Genomic DNA, 14561 nt, shown 5'->3' with positions numbered 1-14561 from the left:
ATCACAGAGAGGTAAGTGTGTGAGATTGTAGATTTTATTAAGGTCATACACAATAAAGAGTATAAAAGAGGAACATAGGGTCACCATAAAACCCTACACGATAAAACAGCATTCAAAACTTTGCACCATTTAATTTATCAAGTCTGCAGTCCACTGACATCAAGCTCTTCATTTCTTCTTTTGACACACTACAGCCATTTTCAGTTGAAGTCAGAAATGTGTATGGGATTTTGGCTTGGTCATAATATTCTAATTTAATCACCTTTCTTGCACTAGCAGGCTTTTGGGTATTTGCCCAAGAGCCACGAGACTTTATAGTCAACATTTCCAGTACATTTCTCAAGTTATTCTACTTCTACAATCACTAATTACTGGATATGGTTTTTAACACTAGAATTACCAGAGCCTACGAAAAAACTCGTAAATCCGTCCCACCTTAAATCGCGTCTTAAATCCGTTTGCACATCTCCGCCAGAGTCTTTTGTCATCTAAATGTGCTGATAAACAAAAACTACTAGCAGCCAGCTATTCCATCCCCCCACCGACTTAGAATGAACTTCTCCTAGCTCATGCCTTGCCTTGATTTGATTATCTGGGATTGAAGTGGAGTTTTAGAGTGGAAATAATTCTAGCGTTATTTGGAATACAGTACACGCATTTCATGTGTGTTCCGTTTCTATAGTAGTATGTGCAAACACATTTTTAAAACAGAAACGTTTTTCATATTCTAATAGTAAATGACAAAATGTAGGCATAAACTATATAACGTATGAAGCCTGAAGTCCATATATCAAAGAAACACTTTCACAAAAGGTACAAATAAGAGAACACGTGCGCTTTTATTCAAAAATATAACTGCACAAAAAAAAAAGCCGCGTTAGCATGCCACATTGACACTCTTACTACAACCACCGCTGTGGCGAAATGGTATCAGCTCCTGACTGGGAATCAGAGGGTGGCGAGTTCGATCCCGTGCGGCTCCACTTCGAGAAGTGAACTGCTCTTATTCTTATAATTTTAGAATAACAACATGAATTTGATTTCAGTCTGTAACAGCCGGTGTAACTTATGTTACTGGTAAAGGTTAGCTTTTTTTTTTTTTTTTTTTTAATTCACTTTTCATTCTCGCAGTCGCATTCAGAATCAATCCATACAACCCCATCTGACATAAAGACGCGCTATAGGTCTGCAGTGTACCACGATGCATACTACCGCCCCCCCCCCCCCCCCCCCAACCCCCATGGAGGAGAAGTTCATTCTAAGTCGGTGGGGGGATGGAATAGCTGGCTGCTAGCAGCTTTTGTTTATCAGCACATTTAGATGACAAAGGACTCTGGCGGAGAGGTGCAAACGGATTTAAGATGCGATTTAAGGTGGGACGGATTTACGAGTTTTTTCGTAGGCTCTGGTAATTCTAGTGTTAAAGAAGGCCATGCACACAACACCATGACACAGCTTCCATCAGGAAGCAGCAGTTAACTTTGAATTGTCTGCAGCTAGGACATTTCTCCAAAATTTGACAGCATTTCCCAACCTGTGGGCCAAGTGGGCACTGCAGGTGGGCTGTAGCCTACCCTGGATGAAAACCCCTCACTGCTCTGATGATTACGCTCAATTCACAGCAGCAGCATCACAGTTAGATCACGGCCAAACCTAGATGACCTCCTCAAGCCCCCACTCTGATGATTGTGCTCAATTCACTGAGGAGGAAAAGCATTGACGATGGTGTTTGATTAATCTAACACTGGTGATCACTTGGGACACTCCCACTTTAATGATCGTGATCGATTAGATTGGGTCGCACTACATTCATGGAGGAAGAGGTGGGTTACACACTGGCATGTGAAAAACTACATCCTGACACCACAAAGGTTGGGAAACTGCTACAAACTCTAGTCTAGACTTTTTAATAGATTCTAATCTGGCTCTTGACGTTTTGGTGCACCTTGCAGCGCTGATGTTATAGTCCAGAGTGTTCTAAAAATTATGTGCTGAATCCCAGTAAATTAAGGATTTTTTTCACATTCTTTAAAGTAAGAGGTCACAACACATATTTGGACCAAGTTTATATTTCATTCTGAATACACTGGGATCCAGTAGCACAGAGTCCTGGTGCATTGTCCAGACAGACTCAAGAAATCCTTCACCAAAAGAGAGCATTTAAAACAAAAAAGCATTTTGTCACGATAAACAGTTATGTTATCTACATTGTACATCAAAAGTTAGAATTATATTGCTGTCATACTCCTGCAAACCTAAAGAGAGAGAGAGTCTTTGAATAAATAAGCTGTTAAACTAGGCACATACTAACAAATGGTTTCCTCACATCAAAGTGTTCAATTATATTACCACCATTTAAGGTCATATGGGACTTGAAGCTGTTATTCCTTTACAAATGCAACAGTTCCCCCCTTTCTGTAAATTTTAGAGAAATGTGAAATTTCCAATGCTGCCTTGTGTTTGTGTTTGTATAAAAGTATCAGAATGAGTTATAGCTAAAAGGATTAGAAGAGCATGGTCCAAAAAGAAGAATAAAAGGAAGGAAATGCAAAAACTGAAAGTAACATAAAGGCATTTAACTTGAAATACAGTAATCCCTCGCTATATCGCGCTTCAACTTTCGCGGCATCACTGTATCACAGATTTTGTATGTAAGCATATTTAAATATATATCGCGGATTTTTCGCTGGTTTGTGGGTTTCAGTGGACAATGGGTCTTTTAATTTCTGGTAAATGCTTCCTCAGTTGGTTTGCCCAGTTGATTTCATACAAGGGACGCTATTGGCAGATGGCTGAGAAGCTACCCAATCAGAGCACGTATTACGTATTAAATAAAACTCCTCAAATATATTTGTGAGTGGGGGGGTTGTTTGCACCCCTAGAGGATATGGACGCTCGTCTAAAAAATGCTGAAAGATTACCTTCACATTGTTCCCTTCCTTGCAGCTGCTCTGTCAAGCTTTATGCTTCCTGCACAGTGCTTCACATACTTAAAAGCTCAAACAGTCCTATTGATTTTTGATTGTTTGCTTTTCTCTCTCTCCCTGACATTTTCTGCTCCTGATGTGCACTCCTTTGAAGAGGAAGATATGTTTGCATTCTTTTAATTGTGAGACAGAACTGTCATCTCTGTCTTGTCATGGAGCACAATTTAAACTTTTGAAAAAGAGACAAATGTTTGTTTGCAGTGTTTGAATAACGTTCCTGTCTCTCTACAACGTCCTGTGTTTCTGTGCAAATCTGTGACCCAAGCATGACAATATAAAAATAACCATATAAACATATGGTTTCTACTTCGCAGATTTTCACCTTTCGTGGGGGGGGTTCTTGAACGCAAACCCCGCGATCGAGGAGTGATCATTGTACATATATAGCAGTCCAGTCCAGCTGTAATCTGCAGTGTCATAGCATAATGTTCTGTTGGAATCAACAAAATGGCATGATAAATAGTATATGTCCTGTAAAATAAAACTGGTAATATCTAGAATATATTGTGATAATATAATTTGTATATTGACTTTAAAAAATATGTTTGGCAGTAAGGAAGCTGGATAAACCAGTTCTTGCTCAGGGCATAAATAAAACTCAGATAAACTGACTTCTGTGGAAGAGGAAAAGCAGGAAGTTTCGTGTTGGCTACCTGAGAATAGACTGAGGATTCTATGTACTGATAGGAGATGAAAGGTAAGGAAGTTGTAAAATCCAACCTAACTCCTGGGAAAAGCTGAGCCATACATAATCGAGACTAATTGGTCAAATGGACTTGGACCTGAACACACAGGGGAGTCACCCTGCACTACACTTGCACTGGTTTAAGAGGTGTGTTAAGTATCACATTCAGGGCAAAGACAAAGGCTCAGAGTCCCTGCTATTTCATCTATACAGAGGCCATGCCACTTCCCTGCCATTCTGTCCAGTGGCCATGCAGAATTGAACAGAAGACATTGAACCAGAGAACAATCAACATACTAAGTAAAGAGCCACCTGGCAGTCTAAGAGAGAGAGAGGTTAGGAGCACGTGTTGATACAGTGCATTGCCACACCCTCATTTCACTCTTATTTTGGTCAAAATTAGAAACTTCAAGTTAATCTTGTCATGTATGGCTAAAAGTATAAACCTTCTCTCCCGCCTATATTTGCTCCCTAGCTTTTATCTTGTTGCCTGAGGTTATATGTTTAAGAGGGAGTAAAAATATATGAGGGCTATAGTTAGGATTTGGGGCATTCTGTACAGGTCTGAGTAATAAGGGCGGAGTGGTGGCTCTGAGGCTAGGGATCTGCACTGGCAATCAGAAGGTCGCCGGGTTTGAATCCCGTAAATGCCAATAGGGACTCTGCTCTGTTGGGCGTTTGAGCAAGGCCCTTAACCTGCAACCGCTGAGTGCTTTGAGTAGTAAGAAAAGTGGTATATAAATGTAAAGAATTATTATTATTATTTTAATAAAGTTTCTGGAAAATAGAATAGGGTCAGTTACGACCCTACCACAATGAAAAAGTCCAAATAATCCAGATTTTAAAAATCTGTAGGTAATATGTAGAGTACAGTAATCCCTCGCTACTTCGCGGTTCACTTTTCGCGGATTCACGACTTCGCGGGTTTTTAAATACAAGTGATTGCCTGCCTATCGCGGAAGTTATGTTCCAGACCCATCAGCAACAGGAGAAAATCCGCGATATAGAAAGACCATATAAATAAACATTTTTATAGTTTAAGCCTTAAAATTCCCATCCCACATGCTTTAAACACATGTAAACTTATAAAACACACTTTGTTAACACATATGATATGTGGATGTCGGGCTAAGGATATGAGTAACATCTCACTATTATAAAACATTTTAACTTCACGCAAGACAAGACAGTGAGACAGGAAAATAATTGATGTACACCTAAAAGCCTGATTGTACAGGCTTTTAAATTATTGACACGCAGAGCGACAAGCAGCACAAAGTCCACTTCTCCTTAGCGTTCATTCAGCTCCCCACCCCCTTGACAATGCGAAGTGGCAGGAGCCTACTGTGCTTCCGGGGAGGGGGGGTTTGAGCGAAGGTGCGTTCAACTCTCACACACCCACACCCACACCCACACACACACACACACTCCTCGCGCAGAGCGACAAGCAGGCATTTTGGCAGAAGCAGCACAAAGTCCATTTCTGCTCAGTGTGAGTTCAGCTGCCCCCCTTCACAAAGCGAGTGCAGACACATTGACGTCTGATCGCTGCGTGCAGGCAGTGTGCAGTGTTGGTCTGAGGTGTTTAAGAATGTAGAAAGTGTTTAAGAGCATAGGAAGTGTTTATAAGAGCGTGGGAAAGGTTAACAAGAGAGTGAGAAAGATTTATAAGAGTGTGGGAAGGGTTTATAAAGCCTTAAAATATGTATAAATAATAAAATAAATATAGGTCGCTACTTCGCGGATTTTCACCTATCGCAGGGGGCTCTGGAACGTAACCCCCGCGATAGGTGAGGGATTACTGTATAACATTTTGGTGCAATTAGACTTAAAAAAAATTGTTATTTACTGTTCAGTTTATAGTAAATCGTTCCATATAGTAGGGCTTGTGGCGTCCACACAAGACAATGTTTAAATAGTTAATATAGACTTTAAGATCAAAAATAGCAAAGATAAACAAGATTTCCTTCTTCCGTCTGCTTCTGGGCCACTGCCCTGGGTCTGTGGTGCTCAGCTGGGCAAATGAGGTAGTTAGTTTCTTCTCATCCTGGTACTCAAGGATGTCAAATGATGTCATCTACATCTTTGCCTGGTCATTGACCTCAGGTTGATAAAGTTTAAGACTGAGACGAGAGAAAACCTGGATAGCTAAATCAGTAGTATTTGAAATTGTCCTTTCCATTTTCCTTTTAAAGTTTCACTGGTGAAAGATATTAAAATCACCAACTTGCTAGGTGCATGTAGCTGTGCACATCCTTGCACTGGTGTCCAGGTGTCTTTAACTAGTGAAGAAACATTCTGAACAGCTTTTGTTAATTCTTGGTGGCTCTGTTCTTCTTTCTTTTCCTTCTTTCACTTGAAGCTGCTGACTTTTTAAGCCTTGTCAGAGCCAAGGTGAACACCCCTAGCCCTTGTCATTTTGCTTATGTAAAAAATACAGAAAATGACCATCATAAGAAAATCCAGAAAACAACCATTTTGTCATTTCATCTTGCTACATCTCTCTTCTGCAGTGAATCAGAGGTAGTCGGCAGCGTGCTCACGTGAAGCCGACCACATAATGTGAAAAACCTAGTAAGTGGCTCCGAACTAGTCCATGACTTGCGGCACTGACAAAAATCAAATGTCTTTAGTCAGAAGGGCAAGGCTTTGACAATCAAGGAATGCTCATCTAGATGCACAATGCATAGAAAGCAGCAACAATGAATAAGGAAAATGGGGGGCTTTGGCCCTCGCAAACAGAAGACAAAATGGAAAACTGAAAAAAAGGGCTGATATTGCTGCTGATGTCACCGCAGCTGTTAACCCTTCATACAGTGCTGGATCCATCAGGTATTGGCTTTTAGAATAAGGGACAAACGTGACTGCGCTGGAAGATCAGTACACAGTAAATGTGACATAGGCCACAATGTCTAGTCACTTAAATTGACAAGGTCTGATGATGAAATCAATGACTGTGGTTGGCAAATCGAGTAAAGTGATGATTGGCTTAACTTTCTCCTTTATCACTAAGTAATTGCTTGTTTAATTTTTTAAAAATTTTTCAAGCAAGGCTCTGCCTTCATATCACAACTCGTGAAATTTTTATCATTCAACTAGACATTCCTCTTCACATTCTTTTGCCCAATGGCCAATCTTCCTGCAAAATCTTTAATTACCTGGTCTCTTACCTTTCATTACTAATACCTTTAGTCATCCCTGACTATTCCACCAATGCACTTAGAATTTCAAAAGTTTCATGGATCTTAGTACATGCACTAGTCCTTCTCCAGTCAATAACTGTACCAAAACTTTCAAAAAGTATTAAAAATGTCTATAACCAGCAAGCATCCAGATTTGTCACTGGTGTTTCAGTACTGACTTTGCCTTTTTAACACAAGAATGACCCGTTTTTGCCTCCTATAAATATAACACATGTACCCATGTAAGTTTCTTCTAAATTTCTTTTAATTACACAATACATTGCCCAACTCCTTTTCTTAGGATATTCACCTACCCTAGTGTTCTATATCACTTCAGCAAGGAAGGATATAGTGTTAATGATTTCCACTTGGCCCTTTATTTCCACCTTTATTTAAATTTGTAGCTTTATTTTAATCAGCACATGCATAGCTAACTTTTGTAGATTAACTTGTTTACTAGCGTTTGTTTCCCGTCAACTTTCATCACGTTGCTTTGGCTGAGAGAACAGAGCAAAGCACCAGAGAGTTTTTCACCCATGTTGTGTTGTCTTTCTCTGGCCTTTGCAAAATACAGCAGTTCATTCTTACAGCAGCCGCACACCATGCCATGCTTTTAAGTTTTTAATTTGTGCACATGCATTCTTTGATGTTGTTCATTAACTATTTTAATGCACAGAATTCTGACTTCAATTTATGACATTTCAATGGGGATATTTTCCATTTCTATTTTTTGTACAAATTCTGTCAATGCTATTTAATCTAGACTAGTCAAAGAGACCCTATTGCCAACCTCCAGCTGCTTACTGTTCCTTAACCTTCTTGGAGTTAACCGAACGATAGTTGCGCTGGGAATTCTATATTCTTACGGTTAACCCAGAGTAAGAATTGGGAGTGGTATTCAATGATCTGCTTTACAGTGGAAAGCCTAAATAACTCTTAGGACAGTATTCTGATGCCTTCTAGTGGATGAAATAACATTGTGCTTTAAAGAAATCAATACTTTTACTGCTCTTTAAGGTAACTTATCAATATTCAAAACTTGGATAGAGCCTCAACCAAAACACAAAGGTGTGTCAACAAGAAAGCTATAAAGCCTGGTCTAGAACAAACTTCAAGTGAAATACTGGTCAAATCAAGCAATAGTGACGACAATATGAATTGGTAACCACACATTTAGGTAACCACACATTGACACAGATAGTGCACTGTTTCACCATGGTGCATGTAGCTTTGTGACGAAAAAGCCAAAATGAATGCAATCGAGTGAAAGGATAAGAAGACATTAGCCCTCTAAGTGCTGTTCATAGAGCAGTGACTGTAACTGCTTGTTTCTGAGGAAATGTGGATGTCACTAAGCCTTGCACTGTGGTAGCCTACAATAATACAAGGGGCGCATTGAGTGGTTCAGGCACAAACAATATACCATCTCACACACAAACAAAAGAAAATAAGACTGCACAAAAAAAAAAAACACAATACTTCCGTCCTGATTGTGATGTCGGGCTGTGGATCATTGATAGATTACAAAACATGGTCACATGAAGAACGTACATCTGGATCAGAGCAGAAGCTGACGTACCTTTCCTACTGCATTTATGTTGATGTTTTGGTATTTACATGGTTCTGTTACACATAAAATGTTTTTTGTGTTGAAAAAACAGTATTTTTGCCATGTTTTTCTAGACAGACAGACATTACCATTAAGGAGGCTGATCCAGGTGTAATATGCATTTATGGTAACAAGACTAACTTGTGAGTTTAGCACTGTTGCAGTGTACCTCACAGCTGTGGACCAGCAGCAGATCAAGACCAAGACTTAGTGCTATTGCAATGTGCTTCTTGGAGCCGGAGAAAGACCACCTCGTGATCAGTTTTTACAGACTCTGTAGGGTGGGTAGAACTACAAAGTAAATTCTGAACATATTAGACAGGTTTTTACAGACATGAAAAAGCACAAATTTTCCAGTAAAAAAAGTACAGAAATCATATTTATATTTGGACTGAAGTAAGGAGTGATGCTGAATCAAATATATTTAATGCAATGACACAGAAAAAGACAAGTGATGCCTGGAAATATTTATATTATGTAATACAAGGGGGCTCCGCCCCCTGCTCGCTTCGCTCGCCTTCCCCCGGCGTTGGGTATCCTGAAATACAATAGTCGAGCTCGTTCGTTTTGGAGCCGTGCCCGCGGCATTTCAGACGCACGTTGTAGGCGCCTGCGTTCATTGATTTTATCCAGGCGGGCTCGTGTTTGTATATCCGTCAGTCGAGGTCGTTCGTTTTGAACCCGTGCCTGCTTTGTTTCCGCAGTGTCAGACATGCATTGTAGGCGCCTGCGTTCATTGATCTTATCAAGGCGGGCTCGTGTTTGTATCGTTGAGCTGTATTGTGTTTGAATTTGGTGTAAAGCGTTCAGTGGTTTGTACAATCCCAAGCAGCACATTATTCCTAACTTCACTCCGCAGTAGTGCCACTCACAATATGGCGGTGACTCCTGCGCCTTCACTCCACAGTAGTGCCACTCACATTATGGCGGTGACGCCTGCGACTTCCGTTCTATCTTTGTGGACCTGTGGGGCCTCCGTAGCCTCTCACGGTTGACTCTGGGGTGCCCCGCAGAATCCTCTTTTGTGTGTGGCTGTGTCGTTAGTCATTAGCTATGGGCGCGTTGTTGCTTCATTTCTCATTCACATTAGTTGAGCTCTTTCATTGTTGGTCCGTGACTCCTTCGTTCGCGGTGGATACGACTTCGCTTGCGGGTTTATGATGAGGCGCGCGCCTGCGCAGTACGTCTCATGGTCCCATCGCCGTGTCCCTGCATCCATGTCCGGTTTATTCTCGGTTAGTAATATGGATAAGAAATAGAAAAATACAGATCTGCATCAAGTCAATGTCATGCCCATTGAACATCACATGTAAAAATAAAATCGAACTAGGGAGTGGTCTTACTAGGAGATCCGAGTGCAATTTTACTTGTATCAAGCCATGGTGATAGCACTTAAGACATTTAAGCAAGTAGCCTCTGTACAGCCTAATTGAAAAGTGCAGTGCCCTTTTCCAAAAGAGCATTTATAACACAGACTAAACAGGTTGTTTTCTACACTTGTACATTAAAGGATCAGAATTATACTGGTGTCACACATGTGAAATTGTGAGACTCTTTGAATAAACAAGCAGTTAAACTAAGTCATCCTAACAAATCATGCATTGAATCATAACTGTCATATACTATAGATAATGTGACAGCCGTTTGTGTCGATTTTGTACCCATCTATACACTGCACCTTGAATTCCCACCTTTTGTTTGATCATTAACCTTTCATGTTGTACCTTCTTAACAAAATCTTTCTTAAAACCAAGAAATGTCATCTTATCCCAAAGTATTCTTTCTTTTGTTGCTTCTTCATAGAATTTCACCATTTTAATGAACAGATCTACAAACTCAATATAAATGGAGTTCCTGTTGAGATGGTGAACACCTTCAGATTCCCAGGTGTGCATATTACCGAGGACCTGACATGGACCCAGCACACACAAACTCAGGTCAAGAAAGCAAGACAGCGCCTTTCCCACCTGTGGCAGCAAAGGAAATTCATGGATCTTCCCACCTATCCTGAAAAGTTTTTACACTGACACCATAGAGAGTATCCTGACACAGAGATGCACATCATAGTTTGTGAATTGCTCAGTCCAAGATCGCAAAGCCCTGCAGAGAGTGGCGTGTTCAGCAGAGCACATCTTAAGGTCAGCACTGCCCACTCTGCAGGACATCTACACCAAACTCTGCAGGACCAGGGCAATTAAAATAATCATGGGACTCTACACACCCCAGCAACAGACTGTTCAGCATGCTCAACTCAAGCAAGCGGCTGCACAGCCTATTGGCAAAAACTGAAAGACTCAAGAGGAGTTCCTACCCTCAGCACTACCGCCACGCCACCGTGCCCCCACATGTTTAATAGACGCTTTAATGCATTTCATCATGAAAATGATATCAAGTATTTATCTTAGCATTCTAAATGTTCAGAGACCAGTAATATCATGTAGTGAATGTATTCTGTGTGACGATTGCTGCCTGCGGGTCCCCTCAGTGCAAGTGGAAGTCAGTTTAAGAAGCACGTGGCGCTTAACAATTGGGTCGGGGAACACTTAATACAAAGCATTCAATGTGCTACATTAGCAATGACAGGGTTTGAGAAAATCTAGTAAATTAAACATTGATTTTAAAATGAAGATTATGACATGGCAAAATTGAACAAGAGAATAAACAAGGGTTTAAAGTGGAAATCTCGAGATTAAAGTGAAATGTTGACTTTAATCTTGACATAAACAGCGAGAATAAAGTGGAAAAGTCAAGAATAAAGTGGGAATGTTGACTTTAATCTCAACATAAACAGCAAGATTAAATTGAAAATGTTGAGAATAGACACACTTTTTTCTTCATGGAGTCCATATTTTTTTTTCTTCTCCATGGCTCTGATACACTTCCATAATCCTGTACTCTGACATGCAAACCTAAAACTCATGGCACATTCACTGTAACTTACTTTATACTTTCTGCTGTTTCAGATTTCAGGTTTTAACTTAACTATGTATAACTTATTTTAATCAGACTAAATTTAGTTAAATTTTATTATCACTTTCTTAATTTTATTATTATTCTATCAATCTTGGAGTAGGCCAGTTTTTCATTTAACTGCACATTATACTTGCGTAACTGTGTGTGTGAGAGACAAATAAAACTCTTGAATCTTGAAATATGACCTCTCATCTAAATCCATATACAGTATTAACTAACTAACTTAGCTGCTCTAATTTACCTGTGATGCACATTACATTTCCTGGCCATAGTTACTTGGGTCTGCCCCATCACCTTTTTTATATGACAGGATAATATTTGCTAGCCTCCAGTTTATCAGAATTTCCTCAGTGTGCAGATATTTTTTGAAAAACATGCATCAAGGGTTTATATATAGTATATATTCACTAACTTCCACATTCCAGAATAAGGACAAATGCCTGATTTGCAGTTATATAACCTGCAAAATGGTTTTGTGTGTCAAGGGGAACAGTCTCAGAAATAATGAAAGTATATGAGAACGAGAAACAGTGGTCACAAGTGGAAGCTCTGTGACAGCAGCAGACTAATGTAACGACAGTTGCAAAATGACACAAAAGTACTTCCTCAAAAATCATCACAAAATTTAAATTGACACCTCTGTGACCCAGCCTCAAACAAATCATACGTCCTGAGCTTCACAAACCTGGGATTTATAGCAGGACCATCTAGTGCCGGTGCTAGGCCAAACTTATTAGTGCACCAAACAAATGTTCAGTAGCTAACCTGTGTGGCTGGTTTCCCCCGTCACTTGTGATCTGCGCCCTAAGCAAATGCTTAATTTGCCTTAATGGTGGCGCTGGCTCTGGGGCTGCGACATACAAACAGTTCATACAGAGAATAAGGAGACTTTATGGAAAAGGCAGAGGGCAAAATCCTACAGAAGAAGGGGAGGCTTTTCTTCTTGAATGGTGCAACATTCCGAACAGTTCAGGAATTGAATGACAGCATTCTGAGAAGGATCAAGGCTGATCTGAAGAAAAAGGACAGCACTGCTCCTTCCTTAAAATTAATATATTGTAAGGCGTTTCTTGTCATTTTGTCCAACCACATTTTGTACACTTGAGAGTCAAGTAATTCAGTGCTAGGAACCACTATTTAGAAAAAGTAAAATGGTAAATGGAGTCAGCCAGAAATTCTTCACATATTTTAAATATCTCTGGAAACAGTCATTTGGTCATAGCAGGTCCTTCCAAATTAAGGATGAATTTTCCAAATCTGGATTGTGATAAACACAACATGTTTAAAGCATATCTTTCGTTTCCTTTTTTTGTTTTTTAACCCATCTTGAGGATGCCATTTTTGCCCTGTTTCTGGTCTCTCATTCACTTTGCAAGGAAATTAAAGAAGAAACTTGTTTTTTAAAAAAGCATATTGTTTGTTTGATGGGTATCCATGTGTAGCTTTAGAGACAGAGCATTCTGTACAATTGTCATCTAAGAGTGTTGTGTAAAAGAGAGCGCTATATAGTGCCCGACCCGGCACAGAACGACACAGAGGCACTATAAAACACAAGGGCTTTATTTTCTTCTTCACCCGTGGGCGCACAGGTAATACACAGTCTCAAAAGCACCTCTTTCTCCACCACACAATAACTCACTCTTTCTCTCCCACCACAAGCTTCGTCCTCCTTCCTCCCAACTCTGGCTCCCTGAGTGGTGGTGGCTGGCCTTTTTTATATCCCACCCGGAAGCGGTCAACAACAACAACAACATTTATTTATATAGCACATTTTCATACAAAAAGTAGCTCAAAGTGCTTTACATAATGGAGAGAAGAAAAATAAAAGACAAAATAAGAAATTAAAATAAGACAACATTAATTAACATAGAAAGGAGTAAGGTCCGATGGCCAGGGTGGACAGAAAAAACAAAAAAAAACTCCAGAAGGCTGGAGAAAAAAATAAAATCTGTAGGGGTTCCAGGTCACGAGACCGCCCAGTCCCCTTTGGGCATTCTACCTAACATAAATGAAATAGTCCTCTTTATAGTTCGGGTTTTTCACGGAGTCACTTGATGCTGATGGTCATACAGATTTCTGGCTTTTAATCCATCCATCATTGTTGGAACATCAATGCTTGGCCACCTGGTCCTAATTGCCCTTCCGGGTGGGGCTGAAGGTATGACCAGCCAGGCTGCTGACTCCACGCAGCTCCCCCTGGCGGCCATCCGAGCCCCCAACCAGGCTGTGGAGGACTCCATCTCACATGGAGCCATGCGCCGGGTTGGGGAATCATTGGCTGCCAGGGAGGCTGCCACCAAGCGTCCCGGGGGAGGTATTGAACAGTCCATGGCTGCTCCCCCGGAACAGATGTAGCAGAGGCGTCCCTGCCGGGCATGGGACCTGGCTGTCCTTTACAGTTGTTAAAAAAGGCAATGTTAAGAAAAGGTTATTTTCAAAATAACTGATTTAGAATTTGCCACCTCCCACTTTGTTTATTATTATTTTTTAAAGTATGGGGGAAATCGATTTATCCATTTTCGGAACCCACTTTCTACTTTACAGTGTTTAAAACGGCAAACAACACACTGCACTCACACAAATACTGTACACATCAAGTGGCCAATGAACTATGATCGGTTTATTTTTGAAATGTGGTATTATGAAAAACGAAGAATATAAAAATGTAGAAGAAAAGGAAGACTTCAGACAGTGACCAGCTAGCAGGGCTAACAACTGCTTAGGCCAACAATTAAGTCTAATAGAACCAAGAATTAGCTTCTGTGTGGGACTAGGATGTTGTACCATTTTAGCCATTATGGATATAGTGAGAAGTGAAGCAAAATGACACCTTTTATTGGCTAACTAGAAAGATCACAATATGCAAATATTTGAGGCAACTCCGGCCGCTTTTTCAGGATATTTGTAAACAGAAGAAGGGACCCGAGTTGCCTCGAAAGCCTGTACATTGTAATCTTTTTAGTTAGCCGATAAAAGGTGTCGTTTGCTTGACTTCTCACTACTTCTGTGTGGGAGAAATCAAACTCAGCTGTCTGGTTAGTCAACACTGAAAAATATTTCAGGAGACCTGCATGCAAGGAGAGACAGACCTTGGAGAAGCCCACTATGCAGATAAGTGAGCTGTT

Source organism: Erpetoichthys calabaricus, chromosome 1 (assembly GCF_900747795.2).
Source record: "Erpetoichthys calabaricus chromosome 1, fErpCal1.3, whole genome shotgun sequence".
Lineage (NCBI taxonomy): Eukaryota > Metazoa > Chordata > Cladistia > Polypteriformes > Polypteridae > Erpetoichthys > Erpetoichthys calabaricus.
This window is presented reverse-complemented; position numbering follows the sequence as displayed.